The sequence below is a fragment of the Hyla sarda genome, unplaced genomic scaffold (genome assembly GCF_029499605.1).
Source record: "Hyla sarda isolate aHylSar1 unplaced genomic scaffold, aHylSar1.hap1 scaffold_1098, whole genome shotgun sequence".
Lineage (NCBI taxonomy): Eukaryota > Metazoa > Chordata > Amphibia > Anura > Hylidae > Hyla > Hyla sarda.
This window is the reverse complement of record NW_026607718.1, coordinates 100,204-121,964: the sequence shown is the minus strand read 5'-3', so window position 1 is coordinate 121,964 and position 21,761 is coordinate 100,204. Positions and strand designations below refer to the sequence as shown.

The 21,761-nt window shown below is 46.5% G+C and overlaps 9 non-coding genes and 2 pseudogenes across 9 annotated transcripts; all 11 read right to left on the bottom strand.

The window, feature by feature from the left end:
• On the bottom strand, nucleotides 1-104 carry LOC130300761 (U2 spliceosomal RNA; annotated as a pseudogene; the record flags this gene model as incomplete).
• Nucleotides 105-2,189: 2,085 nt separating this feature from the next.
• Nucleotides 2,190-2,380, bottom strand: LOC130300749 (U2 spliceosomal RNA). The gene has a single exon (XR_008851576.1). It is a non-coding gene; the product is annotated as a U2 spliceosomal RNA (small nuclear RNA).
• Nucleotides 2,381-4,458: 2,078 nt separating this feature from the next.
• Nucleotides 4,459-4,649, bottom strand: LOC130300748 (U2 spliceosomal RNA). The gene has a single exon (XR_008851575.1). It is a non-coding gene; the product is annotated as a U2 spliceosomal RNA (small nuclear RNA).
• Nucleotides 4,650-6,748: 2,099 nt separating this feature from the next.
• Nucleotides 6,749-6,939, bottom strand: LOC130300747 (U2 spliceosomal RNA). The gene has a single exon (XR_008851574.1). It is a non-coding gene; the product is annotated as a U2 spliceosomal RNA (small nuclear RNA).
• A 2,110-nt stretch (nucleotides 6,940-9,049) lies between these two features.
• LOC130300746 (U2 spliceosomal RNA) lies at nucleotides 9,050-9,240 on the bottom strand. The gene has a single exon (XR_008851573.1). It is a non-coding gene; the product is annotated as a U2 spliceosomal RNA (small nuclear RNA).
• Nucleotides 9,241-11,322: 2,082 nt separating this feature from the next.
• On the bottom strand, nucleotides 11,323-11,509 carry LOC130300768 (U2 spliceosomal RNA). Its single transcript, XR_008851591.1, has one exon. It is a non-coding gene; the product is annotated as a U2 spliceosomal RNA (small nuclear RNA).
• Nucleotides 11,510-12,203: 694 nt separating this feature from the next.
• On the bottom strand, nucleotides 12,204-12,363 carry LOC130300769 (U2 spliceosomal RNA; annotated as a pseudogene).
• A 2,079-nt stretch (nucleotides 12,364-14,442) lies between these two features.
• Nucleotides 14,443-14,633, bottom strand: LOC130300744 (U2 spliceosomal RNA). The gene has a single exon (XR_008851572.1). It is a non-coding gene; the product is annotated as a U2 spliceosomal RNA (small nuclear RNA).
• Nucleotides 14,634-16,716: 2,083 nt separating this feature from the next.
• LOC130300743 (U2 spliceosomal RNA) lies at nucleotides 16,717-16,907 on the bottom strand. Its single transcript, XR_008851570.1, has one exon. It is a non-coding gene; the product is annotated as a U2 spliceosomal RNA (small nuclear RNA).
• A 2,081-nt stretch (nucleotides 16,908-18,988) lies between these two features.
• LOC130300757 (U2 spliceosomal RNA) lies at nucleotides 18,989-19,179 on the bottom strand. Its single transcript, XR_008851583.1, has one exon. It is a non-coding gene; the product is annotated as a U2 spliceosomal RNA (small nuclear RNA).
• Nucleotides 19,180-21,267: 2,088 nt separating this feature from the next.
• On the bottom strand, nucleotides 21,268-21,458 carry LOC130300742 (U2 spliceosomal RNA). Its single transcript, XR_008851569.1, has one exon. It is a non-coding gene; the product is annotated as a U2 spliceosomal RNA (small nuclear RNA).
• Nucleotides 21,459-21,761: the final 303 nt, after the last annotated feature.

The window sequence follows — 21,761 nt, the reverse complement described above, 5'->3', positions numbered from 1 at the left end:
AAAAATCCATTTAATATATGGTCCCCAGATAGGGGACGTATCAGATATTAAACTGATAAGAACAGATACTACACTTGATCTTAGCCAAAAGGCCGAGAAGCGATAACCGTGAAAGGGGCGGGCCCAACAAGGTGCCCTTCATGGGCACTATCACTGCTTGCTGTCAGGGAGGCTGCCAGACAATTTTCCATGCACACTCTGGGCTGGGGGGCAGTCAACCACCAGTACACACAGCAGAACCTAAACCCATACCATTATTGCTAAGCAGCAAGACAGGGGCCCATTGCACTCCCACGGGGCCTTTTTAAATGCAATCCATAACCCGGATTTGCCAGGAACCCTTCTTACTCCTCCTACTTGCATGTGACACTGGGCTTAGGATCTGCATAGGAAACACACACACAAGCACACACCTACCTTTGTTGCCTGCAGATGCCTCCTTGGCTGTCCCCAAACGGTATCAAACCAACACCCACGGGAAGCTGTAAGCATAGAGGACATGCCTGCACCCCATTGGACTTACCTGTGTGGGTTAAACCCGGGTTATTTGACAACCTATGGCAGTGATGGTTCTGCTCAGGCAGAGCAGTGCTGATGCTCCTCATAAAGCTGTCGCTGCTGTGAAGGTTCTAGGTGACATCACAAATCCCTATGGTTACATACACAACAAAGCTGGGTTGTTGTTGTTTACACTCTGCAAGGCCTGTGGAAGTGAGTGACATCACAGCACTGTAGTTCTGAGGGTTCTAGATGGATGCAACAATCTCCTGTTGCTTCTATGAAGGCCATAATAGACGACATCACCAAACAGCTCCATAGTCACATACACAGCAAAGGAGAGATGTTGTTTACACCTAGTGATGTCAGTGGTATTGAGTGACATCACAGCACAGTGCTAAGGCTCCTGGGCCTGGACACAGCAGCGGCTGCAATATCTCAACGGAGAATACGTTTATATATATGTGTGTGTGTGCGCGTATATATATATATATATATATATATATATATATATATATTTCTCCGCCGAAATCACTTTTAAACCCATTTCCACCTTTTTTTCCCTTCTCTTCCTCTTACTTTTTTTTCACGTTTTTTTACGTTTTTCTCCTTTTCGCCTCTTTTCTGGGCGTATTATTCTTCTTTTTCTTCTTTTTTTTCGTCTAATGCATACCCCATCAGTGCAGCAATGCTTATTCAATACCGCCAGCAGATGGAGACACTGGGGGATAATTTTCTAAGGATTTATACTGATTTTTCCTGTCTGAATTTGTCGCACAGAAAGTTGCAGGCCAAATATGTGTGACATTTCTGCGACTTTAGCTTCTAGAGCATTTTTACAACATTATACATAGGTGCTGAATACATAAAAAGCGACTGTTCAGCGACAGACAAGTCGCATCGGCTGAAAGTAGGCCAGAATGTCAGTCCATGTTGGAGCAGGTTTAGATACAGTCTAAAGTATAGATCTCAAAGTCTGTGCACAGAATTTAGCAAGGGCCTCGCACCTTCTGATGCATCAGGTAGGTGCACAATAGCATAGCCTAACCCTCTGTACTTTGGTCTATATTGATGCGGGACATAGACAGCCAGCTGATGACCAATCCATTAGTGCAATGGATGGCTGGAAGCATTTGTCTTTGCCTTTGCAATACCACAGAAGCAATGCATGGTCAATGTACAGCAATGACACACCTGTGTGAACAGCCAGGAGACCCCCCCCCCCCCCATGTTATGTTACATAGTTACATAGTTAGTACGGTCGAAAAAAGACATATGTCCATCAAGTTCAACCAGGGAATTAAGGGGTAGGGGTGTGGCGCGATATTGGGGAAGGGATGAGATTTTATATTTCTTCATAAGCATTAATCTTATTTTGTCAATTAGGAACATTCAGCACCCACCCGCTATCAAGGCAGCTGCCTATCATGTCATGCCCTACCTGCACAGGTGTGCTGGCTACTCAAATGATCCAATTAAGGAGGCCATTTAGTCAGCAGCAGCAGAAGTCCTGTGCCTGGACGCTCCAACAGCGGCCAGACACAAGCAGAAGCAGAAGCAGCAGAAGCAGCAGCAGCACCACCTTTTGTTTTTTGGCTGCAGCAGCAGCAAGGCCCACAGGGCTGGCTAGCTGGCTAGCCAGCAAGCAGGTAGCAATGAAAGTAGGAATCTTTCTTTTTAACCCTGTAAGGGGGTGGTGCACTGTACCCGAAGATACTGCCATATCGGGTCAATGCATAGGGCGACGGAAGCAAGCTTCGAAATCGGCCCCCGTTCTCAAAAATCCATTTAATATATGGTCCCCAGATAGGGGACGTATCAGATATTAAACTGATAAGAACAGATACTACACTTGATCTTAGCCAAAAGGCCGAGAAGCGATAACCGTGAAAGGGGCGGGCCCAACAAGGTGCCCTTCATGGGCACTATCACTGCTTGCTGTCAGGGAGGCTGCCAGACAATTTTCCATGCACACTCTGGGCTGGGGGGCAGTCAACCACCAGTACACACAGCAGAACCTAAACCCATACCATTATTGCTAAGCAGCAAGACAGGGGCCCATTGCACTCCCACGGGGCCTTTTTAAATGCAACCCATAACCCGGATTTGCCAGGAACCCTTCTTACTCCTCCTACTTGCATGTGACACTGGGCTTAGGATCTGCATAGGAAACACACACACAAGCACACACCTACCTTTGTTGCCTGCAGATGCCTCCTTGGCTGTCCCCAAACGGTATCAAACCAACACCCACGGGAAGCTGTAAGCATAGAGGACATGCCTGCACCCCATTGGACTTACCTGTGTGGGTTAAACCCGGGTTATTTGACAACCTATGGCGGTGATGGTTCTGCTCAGGCAGAGCAGTGCTGATGCTCCTCATAAAGCTGTCGCTGCTGTGAAGGTTCTAGGTGACATCACAAATCCCTATGGTTACATACACAACAAAGCTGGGTTGTTGTTGTTTACACTCTGCAAGGCCTGTGGAAGTGAGTGACATCATAGCACTGTAGTTCTGAGGGTTCTAGATGGATGCAACAATCTCCTGTTGCTTCTATGAAGGCCATAATAGACGACATCACCAAACAGCTCCATAGTCACATACACAGCAAAGGAGAGATGTTGTTTACACCTAGTGATGTCAGTGGTATTGAGTGACATCACAGCACAGTGCTAAGGCTCCTGGGCCTGGACACAGCAGCGGCTGCAATATCTCAACGGAGAATACGTTTATATATATGTGTGTGTGTGCGCGTATATATATATATATATATATATATATATATATTTCTCCGCCGAAATCACTTTTAAACCCATTTCCACCTTTTTTTCCCTTCTCTTCCTCTTACTTTTTTTTCACGTTTTTTTACGTTTTTCTCCTTTTCGCCTCTTTTCTGGGCGTATTATTCTTCTTTTTCTTCTTTTTTTTCGTCTAATGCATACCCCATCAGTGCAGCAATGCTTATTCAATACCGCCAGCAGATGGAGACACTGGGGGATAATTTTCTAAGGATTTATACTGATTGTTCCTGTCTGAATTTGTCGCACACAAAGTTGCAGGCCAAATATGTGTGACATTTCTGCGACTTTAGCTTCTAGAGCATTTTTACAACATTATACATAGGTGCTGAATACATAAAAAGCGACTGTTCAGCGACAGACAAGTCGCATCGGCTGAAAGTAGGCCAGAATGTCAGTCCATGTTGGAGCAGGTTTAGATACAGTCTAAAGTATAGATCTCAAAGTCTGTGCACAGAATTTAGCAAGGGCCTCGCACCTTCTGATGCATCAGGTAGGTGCACAATAGCATAGCCTAACCCTCTGTACTTTGGTCTATATTGATGCGGGACATAGACAGCCAGCTGATGACCAATCCATTAGTGCAATGGATGGCTGGAAGCATTTGTCTTTGCCTTTGCAATACCACAGAAGCAATGCATGGTCAATGTACAGCAATGACACACCTGTGTGAACAGCCAGGAGACCCCCCCCCCCCCATGTTATGTTACATAGTTACATAGTTAGTACGGTCGAAAAAAGACATATGTCCATCAAGTTCAACCAGGGAATTAAGGGGTAGGGGTGTGGCGCGATATTGGGGAAGGGATGAGATTTTATATTTCTTCATAAGCATTAATCTTATTTTGTCAATTAGGAACATTCAGCACCCACCCGCTATCAAGGCAGCTGCCTATCATGTCATGCCCTACCTGCACAGGTGTGCTGGCTACTCAAATGATCCAATTAAGGAGGCCATTTAGTCAGCAGCAGCAGAAGTCCTGTGCCTGGACGCTCCAACAGCGGCCAGACACAAGCAGAAGCAGAAGCAGCAGAAGCAGCAGCAGCACCACCTTTTGTTTTTTGGCTGCAGCAGCAGCAAGGCCCACAGGGCTGGCTAGCTGGCTAGCCAGCAAGCAGGTAGCAATGAAAGTAGGAATCTTTCTTTTTAACCCTGTAAGGGGGTGGTGCACTGTACCCGAAGATACTGCCATATCGGGTCAATGCATAGGGCGACGGAAGCAAGCTTCGAAATCGGCCCCCGTTCTCAAAAATCCATTTAATATATGGTCCCCAGATAGGGGACGTATCAGATATTAAACTGATAAGAACAGATACTACACTTGATCTTAGCCAAAAGGCCGAGAAGCGATAACCGTGAAAGGGGCGGGCCCAACAAGGTGCCCTTCATGGGCACTATCACTGCTTGCTGTCAGGGAGGCTGCCAGACAATTTTCCATGCACACTCTGGGCTGGGGGGCAGTCAACCACCAGTACACACAGCAGAACCTAAACCCATACCATTATTGCTAAGCAGCAAGACAGGGGCCCATTGCACTCCCACGGGGCCTTTTTAAATGCAATCCATAACCCGGATTTGCCAGGAACCCTTCTTACTCCTCCTACTTGCATGTGACACTGGGCTTAGGATCTGCATAGGAAACACACACACAAGCACACACCTACCTTTGTTGCCTGCAGATGCCTCCTTGGCTGTCCCCAAACGGTATCAAACCAACACCCACGGGAAGCTGTAAGCATAGAGGACATGCCTGCACCCCATTGGACTTACCTGTGTGGGTTAAACCCGGGTTATTTGACAACCTATGGCGGTGATGGTTCTGCTCAGGCAGAGCAGTGCTGATGCTCCTCATAAAGCTGTCGCTGCTGTGAAGGTTCTAGGTGACATCACAAATCCCTATGGTTACATACACAACAAAGCTGGGTTGTTGTTGTTTACACTCTGCAAGGCCTGTGGAAGTGAGTGACATCATAGCACTGTAGTTCTGAGGGTTCTAGATGGATGCAACAATCTCCTGTTGCTTCTATGAAGGCCATAATAGACGACATCACCAAACAGCTCCATAGTCACATACACAGCAAAGGAGAGATGTTGTTTACACCTAGTGATGTCAGTGGTATTGAGTGACATCACAGCACAGTGCTAAGGCTCCTGGGCCTGGACACAGCAGCGGCTGCAATATCTCAACGGAGAATACGTTTATATATATGTGTGTGTGTGCGCGTATATATATATATATATATATATATATATATATATATATATATATATATTTCTCCGCCGAAATCACTTTTAAACCCATTTCCACCTTTTTTTCCCTTCTCTTCCTCTTACTTTTTTTTCACGTTTTTTTACGTTTTTCTCCTTTTCGCCTCTTTTCTGGGCGTATTATTCTTCTTTTTCTTCTTTTTTTTCGTCTAATGCATACCCCATCAGTGCAGCAATGCTTATTCAATACCGCCAGCAGATGGAGACACTGGGGGATAATTTTCTAAGGATTTATACTGATTTTTCCTGTCTGAATTTGTCGCACAGAAAGTTGCAGGCCAAATATGTGTGACATTTCTGCGACTTTAGCTTCTAGAGCATTTTTACAACATTATACATAGGTGCTGAATACATAAAAAGCGACTGTTCAGCGGCAGACAAGTCGCATCGGCTGAAAGTAGGCCAGAATGTCAGTCCATGTTGGAGCAGGTTTAGATACAGTCTAAAGTATAGATCTCAAAGTCTGTGCACAGAATTTAGCAAGGGCCTCGCACCTTCTGATGCATCAGGTAGGTGCACAATAGCATAGCCCAACCCTCTGTACTTTGGTCTATATTGATGCGGGACATAGACAGCCAGCTGATGACCAATCCATTAGTGCAATGGATGGCTGGAAGCATTTGTCTTTGCCTTTGCAATACCACAGAAGCAATGCATGGTCAATGTACAGCAATGACACACCTGTGTGAACAGCCAGGAGACCCCCCCCCCCCCCCCCCATGTTATGTTACATAGTTACATAGTTAGTACGGTCGAAAAAAGACATATGTCCATCAAGTTCAACCAGGGAATTAAGGGGTAGGGGTGTGGCGCGATATTGGGGAAGGGATGAGATTTTATATTTCTTCATAAGCATTAATCTTATTTTGTCAATTAGGAACATTCAGCACCCACCCGCTATCAAGGCAGCTGCCTATCATGTCATGCCCTACCTGCACAGGTGTGCTGGCTACTCAAATGATCCAATTAAGGAGGCCATTTAGTCAGCAGCAGCAGAAGTCCTGTGCCTGGACGCTCCAACAGCGGCCAGACACAAGCAGAAGCAGAAGCAGCAGAAGCAGCAGCAGCACCACCTTTTGTTTTTTGGCTGCAGCAGCAGCAAGGCCCACAGGGCTGGCTAGCTGGCTAGCCAGCAAGCAGGTAGCAATGAAAGTAGGAATCTTTCTTTTTAACCCTGTAAGGGGGTGGTGCACTGTACCCGAAGATACTGCCATATCGGGTCAATGCATAGGGCGACGGAAGCAAGCTTCGAAATCGGCCCCCGTTCTCAAAAATCCATTTAATATATGGTCCCCAGATAGGGGACGTATCAGATATTAAACTGATAAGAACAGATACTACACTTGATCTTAGCCAAAAGGCCGAGAAGCGATAACCGTGAAAGGGGCGGGCCCAACAAGGTGCCCTTCATGGGCACTATCACTGCTTGCTGTCAGGGAGGCTGCCAGACAATTTTCCATGCACACTCTGGGCTGGGGGGCAGTCAACCACCAGTACACACAGCAGAACCTAAACCCATACCATTATTGCTAAGCAGCAAGACAGGGGCCCATTGCACTCCCACGGGGCCTTTTTAAATGCAATCCATAACCCGGATTTGCCAGGAACCCTTCTTACTCCTCCTACTTGCATGTGACACTGGGCTTAGGATCTGCATAGGAAACACACACACAAGCACACACCTACCTTTGTTGCCTGCAGATGCCTCCTTGGCTGTCCCCAAACGGTATCAAACCAACACCCACGGGAAGCTGTAAGCATAGAGGACATGCCTGCACCCCATTGGACTTACCTGTGTGGGTTAAACCCGGGTTATTTGACAACCTATGGCGGTGATGGTTCTGCTCAGGCAGAGCAGTGCTGATGCTCCTCATAAAGCTGTCGCTGCTGTGAAGGTTCTAGGTGACATCACAAATCCCTATGGTTACATACACAACAAAGCTGGGTTGTTGTTGTTTACACTCTGCAAGGCCTGTGGAAGTGAGTGACATCATAGCACTGTAGTTCTGAGGGTTCTAGATGGATGCAACAATCTCCTGTTGCTTCTATGAAGGCCATAATAGACGACATCACCAAACAGCTCCATAGTCACATACACAGCAAAGGAGAGATGTTGTTTACACCTAGTGATGTCAGTGGTATTGAGTGACATCACAGCACAGTGCTAAGGCTCCTGGGCCTGGACACAGCAGCGGCTGCAATATCTCAACGGAGAATACGTTTATATATATGTGTGTGTGTGCGCGTATATATATATATATATATATATATATATATATATATATATATATATATATATATATATTTCTCCACCGAAATCACTTTTAAACCCATTTCCACCTTTTTTTCCCTTCTCTTCCTCTTACTTTTTTTTCACGTTTTTTTACGTTTTTCTCCTTTTCGCCTCTTTTCTGGGCGTATTATTCTTCTTTTTCTTCTTTTTTTTCGTCTAATGCATACCCCATCAGTGCAGCAATGCTTATTCAATACCGCCAGCAGATGGAGACACTGGGGGATAATTTTCTAAGGATTTATACTGATTTTTCCTGTCTGAATTTGTCGCACAGAAAGTTGCAGGCCAAATATGTGTGACATTTCTGCGACTTTAGCTTCTAGAGCATTTTTACAACATTATACATAGGTGCTGAATACATAAAAAGCGACTGTTCAGCGGCAGACAAGTCGCATCGGCTGAAAGTAGGCCAGAATGTCAGTCCATGTTGGAGCAGGTTTAGATACAGTCTAAAGTATAGATCTCAAAGTCTGTGCACAGAATTTAGCAAGGGCCTCGCACCTTCTGATGCATCAGGTAGGTGCACAATAGCATAGCCCAACCCTCTGTACTTTGGTCTATATTGATGCGGGACATAGACAGCCAGCTGATGACCAATCCATTAGTGCAATGGATGGCTGGAAGCATTTGTCTTTGCCTTTGCAATACCACAGAAGCAATGCATGGTCAATGTACAGCAATGACACACCTGTGTGAACAGCCAGGAGACCCCCCCCCCCCCCCCCCCATGTTATGTTACATAGTTACATAGTTAGTACGGTCGAAAAAAGACATATGTCCATCAAGTTCAACCAGGGAATTAAGGGGTAGGGGTGTGGCGCGATATTGGGGAAGGGATGAGATTTTATATTTCTTCATAAGCATTAATCTTATTTTGTCAATTAGGAACATTCAGCACCCACCCGCTATCAAGGCAGCTGCCTATCATGTCATGCCCTACCTGCACAGGTGTGCTGGCTACTCAAATGATCCAATTAAGGAGGCCATTTAGTCAGCAGCAGCAGAAGTCCTGTGCCTGGACGCTCCAACAGCGGCCAGACACAAGCAGAAGCAGAAGCAGCAGAAGCAGCAGCAGCACCACCTTTTGTTTTTTGGCTGCAGCAGCAGCAAGGCCCACAGGGCTGGCTAGCTGGCTAGCCAGCAAGCAGGTAGCAATGAAAGTAGGAATCTTTCTTTTTAACCCTGTAAGGGGGTGGTGCACTGTACCCGAAGATACTGCCATATCGGGTCAATGCATAGGGCGACGGAAGCAAGCTTCGAAATCGGCCCCCGTTCTCAAAAATCCATTTAATATATGGTCCCCAGATAGGGGACGTATCAGATATTAAACTGATAAGAACAGATACTACACTTGATCTTAGCCAAAAGGCCGAGAAGCGATAACCGTGAAAGGGGCGGGCCCAACAAGGTGCCCTTCATGGGCACTATCACTGCTTGCTGTCAGGGAGGCTGCCAGACAATTTTCCATGCACACTCTGGGCTGGGGGGCAGTCAACCACCAGTACACACAGCAGAACCTAAACCCATACCATTATTGCTAAGCAGCAAGACAGGGGCCCATTGCACTCCCACGGGGCCTTTTTAAATGCAATCCATAACCCGGATTTGCCAGGAACCCTTCTTACTCCTCCTACTTGCATGTGACACTGGGCTTAGGATCTGCATAGGAAACACACACACAAGCACACACCTACCTTTGTTGCCTGCAGATGCCTCCTTGGCTGTCCCCAAACGGTATCAAACCAACACCCACGGGAAGCTGTAAGCATAGAGGACATGCCTGCACCCCATTGGACTTACCTGTGTGGGTTAAACCCGGGTTATTTGACAACCTATGGCGGTGATGGTTCTGCTCAGGCAGAGCAGTGCTGATGCTCCTCATAAAGCTGTCGCTGCTGTGAAGGTTCTAGGTGACATCACAAATCCCTATGGTTACATACACAACAAAGCTGGGTTGTTGTTGTTTACACTCTGCAAGGCCTGTGGAAGTGAGTGACATCATAGCACTGTAGTTCTGAGGGTTCTAGATGGATGCAACAATCTCCTGTTGCTTCTATGAAGGCCATAATAGACGACATCACCAAACAGCTCCATAGTCACATACACAGCAAAGGAGAGATGTTGTTTACACCTAGTGATGTCAGTGGTATTGAGTGACATCACAGCACAGTGCTAAGGCTCCTGGGCCTGGACACAGCAGCGGCTGCAATATCTCAACGGAGAATACGTTTATATATATGTGTGTGTGTGCGCGTATATATATATATATATATATATATATATATATATTTCTCCGCCGAAATCACTTTTAAACCCATTTCCACCTTTTTTTCCCTTCTCTTCCTCTTACTTTTTTTTCACGTTTTTTTACGTTTTTCTCCTTTTCGCCTCTTTTCTGGGCGTATTATTCTTCTTTTTCTTCTTTTTTTTCGTCTAATGCATACCCCATCAGTGCAGCAATGCTTATTCAATACCGCCAGCAGATGGAGACACTGGGGGATAATTTTCTAAGGATTTATACTGATTTTTCCTGTCTGAATTTGTCGCACAGAAAGTTGCAGGCCAAATATGTGTGACATTTCTGCGACTTTAGCTTCTAGAGCATTTTTACAACATTATACATAGGTGCTGAATACATAAAAAGCGACTGTTCAGCGACAGACAAGTCGCATCGGCTGAAAGTAGGCCAGAATGTCAGTCCATGTTGGAGCAGGTTTAGATACAGTCTAAAGTATAGATCTCAAAGTCTGTGCACAGAATTTAGCAAGGGCCTCGCACCTTCTGATGCATCAGGTAGGTGCACAATAGCATAGCCTAACCCTCTGTACTTTGGTCTATATTGATGTGGGACATAGACAGCCAGCTGATGACCAATCCATTAGTGCAATGGATGGCTGGAAGCATTTGTCTTTGCCTTTGCAATACCACAGAAGCAATGCATGGTCAATGTACAGCAATGACACACCTGTGTGAACAGCCAGGAGACCCCCCCCCCCCCCCATGTTATGTTACATAGTTACATAGTTAGTACGGTCGAAAAAAGACATATGTCCATCAAGTTCAACCAGGGAATTAAGGGGTAGGGGTGTGGCGCGATATTGGGGAAGGGATGAGATTTTATATTTCTTCATAAGCATTAATCTTATTTTGTCAATTAGGAACATTCAGCACCCACCCGCTATCAAGGCAGCTGCCTATCATGTCATGCCCTACCTGCACAGGTGTGCTGGCTACTCAAATGATCCAATTAAGGAGGCCATTTAGTCAGCAGCAGCAGAAGTCCTGTGCCTGGACGCTCCAACAGCGGCCAGACACAAGCAGAAGCAGAAGCAGCAGAAGCAGCAGCAGCACCACCTTTTGTTTTTTGGCTGCAGCAGCAGCAAGGCCCACAGGGCTGGCTAGCTGGCTAGCCAGCAAGCAGGTAGCAATGAAAGTAGGAATCTTTCTTTTTAACCCTGTAAGGGGGTGGTGCACTGTACCCGAAGATACTGCCATATCGGGTCAATGCATAGGGCGACGGAAGCAAGCTTCGAAATCGGCCCCCGTTCTCAAAAATCCATTTAATATATGGTCCCCAGAAAGGGGACGTATCAGATATTAAACTGATAAGAACAGATTTTTTTTTTTTTTTTTTTTTATCTAAAGCCGAGGAACGTGCTTTCGATTCACCCAAAGTGCAAGAAAAAGTGCAAACGTGTTACACAAAAAAAAACGTGCACAAAGGATGCGGTCTATCGCAAGCCCTTCTCCGATAGGAGAGAGGCCCCCCAACAAACCTTACCCTTCGCCTCCGGACCAAAAGGTACCTGCGAGGTTCCAGGTTCGATGTCCCTTTTTGCCGAAGCTACTAGGGGACCACAAATGCTCCCGGCATCCCCCTTGGCGTCAGCCAAGGTATCTGCCCGCAGAGCCGATTACGGTAGGTACCCTGCCAAAGCAGGAGTACCCGGGGTGTTTGCAGGGAGGTGTGGAACCTAATGGCCACACACACCTCCCCTAGACCGCCAGGAGGGACACCCAGAAGGGCTACCGCATCCTGACAAATCCTGTGAACACACAACACGCAAAAAGTGACACAGTGAGACAAAAAAGAAATAAATAAGTGAATGTGTGCAGATATACTGCCCGGACATTCGGCCGGATCTATAAAAATTTCTCTGATCCTAGCCAGAAGGCCGGGAATCAAGAGGTGAGTGCCACAAGGTGAAGAGATTATGGTGCCCGTGCGTCAACTCAGTGAGTCTATTCTCCCAGTGAGTTTCGGCACCTCGGGGTCACCACTCCCCGAGGCACAAAAGTACCTCGGCTCTAGACCCTCTCAGCCTCATGGCGAGACCCGGAGGGAACAGGTCACATCGGGGCAGCCGTCGAGCTGATTCCTCAGAACCAGCCCCGGAAAGCCCTGGTACACCTGCATCCTCCATGCAGCACCCATCCCCACCAGCATGAAAACTGATAAGAACAGATACTACACTTGATCTTAGCCAAAAGGCCGAGAAGCGATAACCGTGAAAGGGGCGGGCCCAACAAGGTGCCCTTCATGGGCACTATCACTGCTTGCTGTCAGGGAGGCTGCCAGACAATTTTCCATGCACACTCTGGGCTGGGGGGCAGTCAACCACCAGTACACACAGCAGAACCTAAACCCATACCATTATTGCTAAGCAGCAAGACAGGGGCCCATTGCACTCCCACGGGGCCTTTTTAAATGCAATCCATAACCCGGATTTGCCAGGAACCCTTCTTACTCCTCCTACTTGCATGTTACACTGGGCTTAGGATCTGCATAGGAAACACACACACAAGCACACACCTACCTTTGTTGCCTGCAGATGCCTCCTTGGCTGTCCCCAAACGGTATCAAACCAACACCCACGGGAAGCTGTAAGCATAGAGGACATGCCTGCACCCCATTGGACTTACCTGTGTGGGTTAAACCCGGGTTATTTGACAACCTATGGCGGTGATGGTTCTGCTCAGGCAGAGCAGTGCTGATGCTCCTCATAAAGCTGTCGCTGCTGTGAAGGTTCTAGGTGACATCACAAATCCCTATGGTTACATACACAACAAAGCTGGGTTGTTGTTGTTTACACTCTGCAAGGCCTGTGGAAGTGAGTGACATCATAGCACTGTAGTTCTGAGGGTTCTAGATGGATGCAACAATCTCCTGTTGCTTCTATGAAGGCCATAATAGACGACATCACCAAACAGCTCCATAGTCACATACACAGCAAAGGAGAGATGTTGTTTACACCTAGTGATGTCAGTGGTATTGAGTGACATCACAGCACAGTGCTAAGGCTCCTGGGCCTGGACACAGCAGCGGCTGCAATATCTCAACGGAGAATACGTTTATATATATGTGTGTGTGTGCGCGTATATATATATATATATATATATATATATATATTTCTCCGCCGAAATCACTTTTAAACCCATTTCCACCTTTTTTTCCCTTCTCTTCCTCTTACTTTTTTTTCACGTTTTTTTACGTTTTTCTCCTTTTCGCCTCTTTTCTGGGCGTATTATTCTTCTTTTTCTTCTTTTTTTTCGTCTAATGCATACCCCATCAGTGCAGCAATGCTTATTCAATACCGCCAGCAGATGGAGACACTGGGGGATAATTTTCTAAGGATTTATACTGATTTTTCCTGTCTGAATTTGTCGCACAGAAAGTTGCAGGCCAAATATGTGTGACATTTCTGCGACTTTAGCTTCTAGAGCATTTTTACAACATTATACATAGGTGCTGAATACATAAAAAGCGACTGTTCAGCGACAGACAAGTCGCATCGGCTGAAAGTAGGCCAGAATGTCAGTCCATGTTGGAGCAGGTTTAGATACAGTCTAAAGTATAGATCTCAAAGTCTGTGCACAGAATTTAGCAAGGGCCTCGCACCTTCTGATGCATCAGGTAGGTGCACAATAGCATAGCCTAACCCTCTGTACTTTGGTCTATATTGATGCGGGACATAGACAGCCAGCTGATGACCAATCCATTAGTGCAATGGATGGCTGGAAGCATTTGTCTTTGCCTTTGCAATACCACAGAAGCAATGCATGGTCAATGTACAGCAATGACACACCTGTGTGAACAGCCAGGAGACCCCCCCCCCCCCCATGTTATGTTACATAGTTACATAGTTAGTACGGTCGAAAAAAGACATATGTCCATCAAGTTCAACCAGGGAATTAAGGGGTAGGGGTGTGGCGCGATATTGGGGAAGGGATGAGATTTTATATTTCTTCATAAGCATTAATCTTATTTTGTCAATTAGGAACATTCAGCACCCACCCGCTATCAAGGCAGCTGCCTATCATGTCATGCCCTACCTGCACAGGTGTGCTGGCTACTCAAATGATCCAATTAAGGAGGCCATTTAGTCAGCAGCAGCAGAAGTCCTGTGCCTGGACGCTCCAACAGCGGCCAGACACAAGCAGAAGCAGAAGCAGCAGAAGCAGCAGCAGCACCACCTTTTGTTTTTTGGCTGCAGCAGCAGCAAGGCCCACAGGGCTGGCTAGCTGGCTAGCCAGCAAGCAGGTAGCAATGAAAGTAGGAATCTTTCTTTTTAACCCTGTAAGGGGGTGGTGCACTGTACCCGAAGATACTGCCATATCGGGTCAATGCATAGGGCGACGGAAGCAAGCTTCGAAATCGGCCCCCGTTCTCAAAAATCCATTTAATATATGGTCCCCAGATAGGGGACGTATCAGATATTAAACTGATAAGAACAGATACTACACTTGATCTTAGCCAAAAGGCCGAGAAGCGATAACCGTGAAAGGGGCGGGCCCAACAAGGTGCCCTTCATGGGCACTATCACTGCTTGCTGTCAGGGAGGCTGCCAGACAATTTTCCATGCACACTCTGGGCTGGGGGGCAGTCAACCACCAGTACACACAGCAGAACCTAAACCCATACCATTATTGCTAAGCAGCAAGACAGGGGCCCATTGCACTCCCACGGGGCCTTTTTAAATGCAATCCATAACCCGGATTTGCCAGGAACCCTTCTTACTCCTCCTACTTGCATGTGACACTGGGCTTAGGATCTGCATAGGAAACACACACACAAGCACACACCTACCTTTGTTGCCTGCAGATGCCTCCTTGGCTGTCCCCAAACGGTATCAAACCAACACCCACGGGAAGCTGTAAGCATAGAGGACATGCCTGCACCCCATTGGACTTACCTGTGTGGGTTAAACCCGGGTTATTTGACAACCTATGGCGGTGATGGTTCTGCTCAGGCAGAGCAGTGCTGATGCTCCTCATAAAGCTGTCGCTGCTGTGAAGGTTCTAGGTGACATCACAAATCCCTATGGTTACATACACAACAAAGCTGGGTTGTTGTTGTTTACACTCTGCAAGGCCTGTGGAAGTGAGTGACATCATAGCACTGTAGTTCTGAGGGTTCTAGATGGATGCAACAATCTCCTGTTGCTTCTATGAAGGCCATAATAGACGACATCACCAAACAGCTCCATAGTCACATACACAGCAAAGGAGAGATGTTGTTTACACCTAGTGATGTCAGTGGTATTGAGTGACATCACAGCACAGTGCTAAGGCTCCTGGGCCTGGACACAGCAGCGGCTGCAATATCTCAACGGAGAATACGTTTATATATATGTGTGTGTGTGCGCGTATATATATATATATATATATATATATATATATATATATATTTCTCCGCCGAAATCACTTTTAAACCCATTTCCACCTTTTTTTCCCTTCTCTTCCTCTTACTTTTTTTTCACGTTTTTTTACGTTTTTCTCCTTTTCGCCTCTTTTCTGGGCGTATTATTCTTCTTTTTCTTCTTTTTTTTCGTCTAATGCATACCCCATCAGTGCAGCAATGCTTATTCAATACCGCCAGCAGATGGAGACACTGGGGGATAATTTTCTAAGGATTTATACTGATTTTTCCTGTCTGAATTTGTCGCACAGAAAGTTGCAGGCCAAATATGTGTGACATTTCTGCGACTTTAGCTTCTAGAGCATTTTTACAACATTATACATAGGTGCTGAATACATAAAAAGCGACTGTTCAGCGACAGACAAGTCGCATCGGCTGAAAGTAGGCCAGAATGTCAGTCCATGTTGGAGCAGGTTTAGATACAGTCTAAAGTATAGATCTCAAAGTCTGTGCACAGAATTTAGCAAGGGCCTCGCACCTTCTGATGCATCAGGTAGGTGCACAATAGCATAGCCTAACCCTCTGTACTTTGGTCTATATTGATGCGGGACATAGACAGCCAGCTGATGACCAATCCATTAGTGCAATGGATGGCTGGAAGCATTTGTCTTTGCCTTTGCAATACCACAGAAGCAATGCATGGTCAATGTACAGCAATGACACACCTGTGTGAACAGCCTGGAGACCCCCCCCCCCCCCCCCCATGTTATGTTACATAGTTACATAGTTAGTACGGTCGAAAAAAGACATATGTCCATCAAGTTCAACCAGGGAATTAAGGGGTAGGGGTGTGGCGCGATATTGGGGAAGGGATGAGATTTTATATTTCTTCATAAGCATTAATCTTATTTTGTCAATTAGGAACATTCAGCACCCACCCGCTATCAAGGCAGCTGCCTATCATGTCATGCCCTACCTGCACAGGTGTGCTGGCTACTCAAATGATCCAATTAAGGAGGCCATTTAGTCAGCAGCAGCAGAAGTCCTGTGCCTGGACGCTCCAACAGCGGCCAGACACAAGCAGAAGCAGAAGCAGCAGAAGCAGCAGCAGCACCACCTTTTGTTTTTTGGCTGCAGCAGCAGCAAGGCCCACAGGGCTGGCTAGCCAGCAAGCAGGTAGCAATGAAAGTAGGAATCTTTCTTTTTAACCCTGTAAGGGGGTGGTGCACTGTACCCGAAGATACTGCCATATCGGGTCAATGCATAGGGCGACGGAAGCAAGCTTCGAAATCGGCCCCCGTTCTCAAAAATCCATTTAATATATGGTCCCCAGATAGGGGACGTATCAGATATTAAACTGATAAGAACAGATACTACACTTGATCTTAGCCAAAAGGCCGAGAAGCGATAACCGTGAAAGGGGCGGGCCCAACAAGGTGCCCTTCATGGGCACTATCACTGCTTGCTGTCAGGGAGGCTGCCAGACAATTTTCCATGCACACTCTGGGCTGGGGGGCAGTCAACCACCAGTACACACAGCAGAACCTAAACCCATACCATTATTGCTAAGCAGCAAGACAGGGGCCCATTGCACTCCCACGGGGCCTTTTTAAATGCAATCCATAACCCGGATTTGCCAGGAACCCTTCTTACTCCTCCTACTTGCATGTGACACTGGGCTTAGGATCTGCATAGGAAACACACACACAAGCACACACCTACCTTTGTTGCCTGCAGATGCCTCCTTGGCTGTCCCCAAACGGTATCAAACCAACACCCACGGGAAGCTGTAAGCATAGAGGACATGCCTGCACCCCATTGGACTTACCTGTGTGGGTTAAACCCGGGTTATTTGACAACCTATGGCGGTGATGGTTCTGCTCAGGCAGAGCAGTGCTGATGCTCCTCATAAAGCTGTCGCTGCTGTGAAGGTTCTAGGTGACATCACAAATCCCTATGGTTACATACACAACAAAGCTGGGTTGTTGTTGTTTACACTCTGCAAGGCCTGTGGAAGTGAGTGACATCATAGCACTGTAGTTCTGAGGGTTCTAGATGGATGCAACAATCTCCTGTTGCTTCTATGAAGGCCATAATAGACGACATCACCAAACAGCTCCATAGTCACATACACAGCAAAGGAGAGATGTTGTTTACACCTAGTGATGTCAGTGGTATTGAGTGACATCACAGCACAGTGCTAAGGCTCCTGGGCCTGGACACAGCAGCGGCTGCAATATCTCAACGGAGAATACGTTTATATATATGTGTGTGTGTGCGCGTATATATATATATATATATATATATATATATATATTTCTCTGCCGAAATCACTTTTAAACCCATTTCCACCTTTTTTTCCCTTCTCTTCCTCTTACTTTTTTTTCACGTTTTTTTACGTTTTTCTCCTTTTCGCCTCTTTTCTGGGCGTATTATTCTTCTTTTTCTTCTTTTTTTTCGTCTAATGCATACCCCATCAGTGCAGCAATGCTTATTCAATACCGCCAGCAGATGGAGACACTGGGGGATAATTTTCTAAGGATTTATACTGATTTTTCCTGTCTGAATTTGTCGCACAGAAAGTTGCAGGCCAAATATGTGTGACATTTCTGCGACTTTAGCTTCTAGAGCATTTTTACAACATTATACATAGGTGCTGAATACATAAAAAGCGACTGTTCAGCGACAGACAAGTCGCATCGGCTGAAAGTAGGCCAGAATGTCAGTCCATGTTGGAGCAGGTTTAGATACAGTCTAAAGTATAGATCTCAAAGTCTGTGCACAGAATTTAGCAAGGGCCTCGCACCTTCTGATGCATCAGGTAGGTGCACAATAGCATAGCCTAACCCTCTGTACTTTGGTCTATATTGATGCGGGACATAGACAGCCAGCTGATGACCAATCCATTAGTGCAATGGATGGCTGGAAGCATTTGTCTTTGCCTTTGCAATACCACAGAAGCAATGCATGGTCAATGTACAGCAATGACACACCTGTGTGAACAGCCAGGAGACCCCCCCCCCCCCCATGTTATGTTACATAGTTACATAGTTAGTACGGTCGAAAAAAGACATATGTCCATCAAGTTCAACCAGGGAATTAAGGGGTAGGGGTGTGGCGCGATATTGGGGAAGGGATGAGATTTTATATTTCTTCATAAGCATTAATCTTATTTTGTCAATTTGGAACATTCAGCACCCACCCGCTATCAAGGCAGCTGCCTATCATGTCATGCCCTACCTGCACAGGTGTGCTGGCTACTCAAATGATCCAATTAAGGAGGCCATTTAGTCAGCAGCAGCAGAAGTCCTGTGCCTGGACGCTCCAACAGCGGCCAGACACAAGCAGAAGCAGAAGCAGCAGAAGCAGCAGCAGCACCACCTTTTGTTTTTTGGCTGCAGCAGCAGCAAGGCCCACAGGGCTGGCTAGCTGGCTAGCCAGCAAGCAGGTAGCAATGAAAGTAGGAATCTTTCTTTTTAACCCTGTAAGGGGGTGGTGCACTGTACCCGAAGATACTGCCATATCGGGTCAATGCATAGGGCGACGGAAGCAAGCTTAGAAATCGGCCCCCGTTCTCAAAAATCCATTTAATATATGGTCCCCAGATAGGGGACGTATCAGATATTAAACTGATAAGAACAGATACTACACTTGATCTTAGCCAAAAGGCCGAGAAGCGATAACCGTGAAAGGGGCGGGCCCAACAAGGTGCCCTTCATGGGCACTATCACTGCTTGCTGTCAGGGAGGCTGCCAGACAATTTTCCATGCACACTCTGGGCTGGGGGGCAGTCAACCACCAGTACACACAGCAGAACCTAAACCCATACCATTATTGCTAAGCAGCAAGACAGGGGCCCATTGCACTCCCACGGGGCCTTTTTAAATGCAATCCATAACCCGGATTTGCCAGGAACCCTTCTTACTCCTCCTACTTGCATGTGACACTGGGCTTAGGATCTGCATAGGAAACACACACACAAGCACACACCTACCTTTGTTGCCTGCAGATGCCTCCTTGGCTGTCCCCAAACGGTATCAAACCAACACCCACGGGAAGCTGTAAGCATAGAGGACATGCCTGCACCCCATTGGACTTACCTGTGTGGGTTAAACCCGGGTTATTTGACAACCTATGGCGGTGATGGTTCTGCTCAGGCAGAGCAGTGCTGATGCTCCTCATAAAGCTGTCGCTGCTGTGAAGGTTCTAGGTGACATCACAAATCCCTATGGTTACATACACAACAAAGCTGGGTTGTTGTTGTTTACACTCTGCAAGGCCTGTGGAAGTGAGTGACATCATAGCACTGTAGTTCTGAGGGTTCTAGATGGATGCAACAATCTCCTGTTGCTTCTATGAAGGCCATAATAGACGACATCACCAAACAGCTCCATAGTCACATACACAGCAAAGGAGAGATGTTGTTTACACCTAGTGATGTCAGTGGTATTGAGTGACATCACAGCACAGTGCTAAGGCTCCTGGGCCTGGACACAGCAGCGGCTGCAATATCTCAACGGAGAATACGTTTATATATATGTGTGTGTGTGCGCGTATATACATATATATATATATATATATATATATATATATATTTCTCCGCCGAAATCACTTTTAAACCCATTTCCACCTTTTTTTCCCTTCTCTTCCTCTTACTTTTTTTTCACGTTTTTTTACGTTTTTCTCCTTTTCGCCTCTTTTCTGGGCGTATTATTCTTCTTTTTCTTCTTTTTTTTCGTCTAATGCATACCCCATCAGTGCAGCAATGCTTATTCAATACCGCCAGCAGATGGAGACACTGGGGGATAATTTTCTAAGGATTTATACTGATTTTTCCTGTCTGAATTTGTCGCACAGAAAGTTGCAGGCCAAATATGTGTGACATTTCTGCGACTTTAGCTTCTAGAGCATTTTTACAACATTATACATAGGTGCTGAATACATAAAAAGCGACTGTTCAGCGACAGACAAGTCGCATCGGCTGAAAGTAGGCCAGAATGTCAGTCCATGTTGGAGCAGGTTTAGATACAGTCTAAAGTATAGATCTCAAAGTCTGTGCACAGAATTTAGCAAGGGCCTCGCACCTTCTGATGCATCAGGTAGGTGCACAATAGCATAGCCTAACCCTCTGTACTTTGGTCTATATTGATGCGGGACATAGACAGCCAGCTGATGACCAATCCATTAGTGCAATGGATGGCTGGAAGCATTTGTCTTTGCCTTTGCAATACCACAGAAGCAATGCATGGTCAATGTACAGCAATGACACACCTGTGTGAACAGCCTGGAGACCCCCCCCCCCCCCCCCATGTTATGTTACATAGTTACATAGTTAGTACGGTCGAAAAAAGACATATGTCCATCAAGTTCAACCAGGGAATTAAGGGGTAGGGGTGTGGCGCGATATTGGGGAAGGGATGAGATTTTATATTTCTTCATAAGCATTAATCTTATTTTGTCAATTAGGAACATTCAGCACCCACCCGCTATCAAGGCAGCTGCCTATCATGTCATGCCCTACCTGCACAGGTGTGCTGGCTACTCAAATGATCCAATTAAGGAGGCCATTTAGTCAGCAGCAGCAGAAGTCCTGTGCCTGGACGCTCCAACAGCGGCCAGACACAAGCAGAAGCAGAAGCAGAAGCAGCAGAAGCAGCAGCAGCACCACCTTTTGTTTTTTGGCTGCAGCAGCAGCAAGGCCCACAGGGCTGGCTAGCCAGCAAGCAGGTAGCAATGAAAGTAGGAATCTTTCTTTTTAACCCTGTAAGGGGGTGGTGCACTGTACCCGAAGATACTGCCATATCGGGTCAATGCATAGGGCGACGGAAGCAAGCTTCGAAATCGGCCCCCGTTCTCAAAAATCCATTTAATATATGGTCCCCAGATAGGGGACGTATCAGATATTAAACTGATAAGAACAGATACTACACTTGATCTTAGCCAAAAGGCCGAGAAGCGATAACCGTGAAAGGGGCGGGCCCAACAAGGTGCCCTTCATGGGCACTATCACTGCTTGCTGTCAGGGAGGCTGCCAGACAATTTTCCATGCACACTCTGGGCTGGGGGGCAGTCAACCACCAGTACACACAGCAGAACCTAAACCCATACCATTATTGCTAAGCAGCAAGACAGGGGCCCATTGCACTCCCACGGGGCCTTTTTAAATGCAATCCATAACCCGGATTTGCCAGGAACCCTTCTTACTCCTCCTACTTGCATGTGACACTGGGCTTAGGATCTGCATAGGAAACACACACACAAGC